Source organism: Cetorhinus maximus, chromosome 23 (genome assembly GCF_964194155.1).
Source record: "Cetorhinus maximus chromosome 23, sCetMax3.hap1.1, whole genome shotgun sequence".
NCBI classification, from domain to species: domain Eukaryota; kingdom Metazoa; phylum Chordata; class Chondrichthyes; order Lamniformes; family Cetorhinidae; genus Cetorhinus; species Cetorhinus maximus.
This window is the reverse complement of record NC_135901.1, coordinates 2,959,849-2,962,833: the sequence shown is the minus strand read 5'-3', so window position 1 is coordinate 2,962,833 and position 2,985 is coordinate 2,959,849.

Genomic DNA, 2,985 nt, shown 5'->3' with positions numbered 1-2,985 from the left:
TTAATTAGAGCTGAGGTGAGCTGAGATGACTCACACAAGTTAAGCTTTAAATAGTAATCAACACCTATTGAGTCCCTAGTCAGGCATCAGGTGATTCAGCTCCATTACCAACCTTTTAACTAGACTACTGTGGTTACAAAAATTAAAGAGAAATTAAAGAGAAAGACTTACCAGTTCAATTCCCACTGTGCACCAAATTGCCAATGCCCACACTCATTCTGGCTGTGTCTCACTCAGGATGAGGTCTCTCATCTGTTTGTGTGCAACCACCATGTTCAGGTTTTTGTACAGCTCTCTCCGTGCTCTGTATCACTGTGTGTCTGTAACCCCGCCATGTTCAGGTTTTTGTACAGCTCTCTCCGTGCTCTGTATCACTGTGTGTCTGTAACCCCACCATGTTCAGGTTTTTGTACAGCTCTCTCCGTGCTCTGTATCACTGTGTGTCTGTAACCCCACCATGTTCAGGTTTTTGTACAGCTCTCTCCGTGTTCTGTATCACTGTGCTGTGCGCCGACTCAGGTCACAGTAATACACAGCGGAGTCGCTCAGTTGTAGTTTGGAGATATTTAACCGGCTGATTTTCTTGGCAGAATCGATAGAAGCAGAAATTCTCCCACCGGCAGCGTTTTCTTTATTCTCCTCTCCTGAAGTGTGTCTCTGAAGCAGATATTCCAGAGCCTGTCCTGGGGACTGATGGTACCAGTGCACTGTGTACTGACAGAACCCTGAATATTCACATCTTAAAGTAACGGTGTCACCGGCAGGAGAGGTTTGTACAGGCGGATTCCGGGAAATTATGGAACTGGAATCTGGAGGACAAAAAAAATGAACATTTTATTTTTGTTTAACCACTGTTTGTCCAGGTAAATATGTCATCCGCGTGAATAGCTCTGCTTTTTGAAGTAATTTTATTTGCTGGATGCCTGTTTGAACCGTGTTCACTCTTATGAAAATATGATCAAGTGGGGAATGAGGTGATATTTCATTTTACATGGCGAACTCTTCCGATTAGGACTGCACTGTCTGAATCGGTGTTGGGAACAGATTCCAATGTAACTTTCAAACGGGTAATGGATCAGAGCTGGAAATGTAAATAAAAATATAGAGCGATGGAGAAAATTCATGGGCAGTGGGAACAATTGGATTGCACTTTTAAAGGGTCAGTGCCTACACGAGGGGCCGAATGCCGTGCTGGATAATTCTATGAATTATATTACATTCCCGTTTCTATTTTCCTTGGTGAGACACAAACCCGAGGGAGCATTTTATGTTCAGCGAGGCAACCAGTTTCCAAAAAAAAAACGTTTGTTGGAGAGAAACACAGCTGTGTGACATCACTGCGCACAGCAAGATCCAACACAAATTGATGGGAATCATCAGCACCGATTGGGCAAAACCGAGAAGTGAGCACCAGTGGTCAAAATTCAATCATTTCCTGCGGTTTAAAACTACCCGGGAATTTCTCTCTGCCTTTTGCTGTATTTCTCTATGTTCTATCAATAGGGTCCTATTTGCTCCAGTTCACCTTTATTTCAAATATGTATATTAATTTCATCTTATTTCTTTAATTTCACGTTCCCTTTATTTCACATTTTCTTTGTGCTGTTTGGGCTTTTTGCAATCGTGGGAACTTGCCTCAAAGTCTCTTAGTTGTCGGTTGGATTCAGTCTGTTCAGTTTCCGCAGTGGTTTTACTGTTATTCGCTGGGAACTGCCTCTTCTGGCTGTCTGACAATTTCAATTCTTTCCGCACGTTAACTGATTCTCTCCCGGGTTCACTGGGTGGAGTTTTCTCTCAATTTTACAGAATCGAGGAAGAAGAATGCGGAAGAGGAATGGGTCATTCGGCCTGTGTATATAATCAATTCCAGCCTGACCCCACCCGAAATCTAATTAACCATTTACATCCAGCTCCCTGTGTCGGTCTGTTCCGTTATCCCTCCTGTATTTTCAAGTGTTTCAATAAATATATCAATACCAACTCCAACCTCTCCCTGTGGCAGCAAGTTCCACATTCTGACCTGCCTTTGTTTAAATTCATTTGTCTTAAATGTTTTATTTGCTCTGTTACTTACTGTCATATGTTGACGGCTATTGCTTTGTACTCAGCCACAAATGAACAATTTGTCCACATTAGAACCGTTCATTATTGAAAAAATTTCTATGGATTCTCCTTGTGGTTCTCTTTTCCAGAAAAAAGAGACCCAGCCTGTTCAATCTTCCCAGAGAGATGTGGATTGTTGCTGATTTCTTGTTTCATCAAAGTAGAGAATCGAATCAATAGAAACAGGAGCCGCCAATTCACCTTTCAAATCTGTTCAGCCATTCAGTAATATCCTGGCTGATTTACAACTTCAGCGTCACATCCCCGCACTCCCCCCATCTCCCCGATTCCTTTAGTGTCCGAACACCTATCGAATATTGTCTTGAATGCACACAGATTATGAACACCTACCACTCTCTGAGTTACAGAATGCCACAGATTCACAACAATGGTTCTAGTGAAGATATTTTTTCCTTCTCAGTTCTTATGGATGACACTTTATTCTGAAGCTGTCACCCCGAGTTCGATACTCCTCAGTCTGGGGAAACTCCGACCCAGAATCTGCCCTGTCAAAGCCCTTCAGAATATTATATGTTTTCATGAGATCACCTCTCATTCTTCTAAACTCGAGGAAATATAGACCGAGACGACTAAACCTCTTCCCATTGGACAATCCCTCCATCTCAGGAATCAGTCTGATAAACCTTTGCTGCACTCCTTCCAATGCAGATTGACCTCTCTTCAGTAAGGAGGCCAAAACTTTACACAGAATTCGAGACTGGAGTCCATTTCAGTCCTTCCCTCATAAACCTCACGCATCCTGGGGTCAGAAATCATCTAATCCTTCTCTCCCTTTCGATTTTTTTTTCTTGCTGGTTCTAAATGAGCATTCTCCTAGTTTATAATTGTTTCCTTATGTTTCTGTTCTCCATTATAAGATTA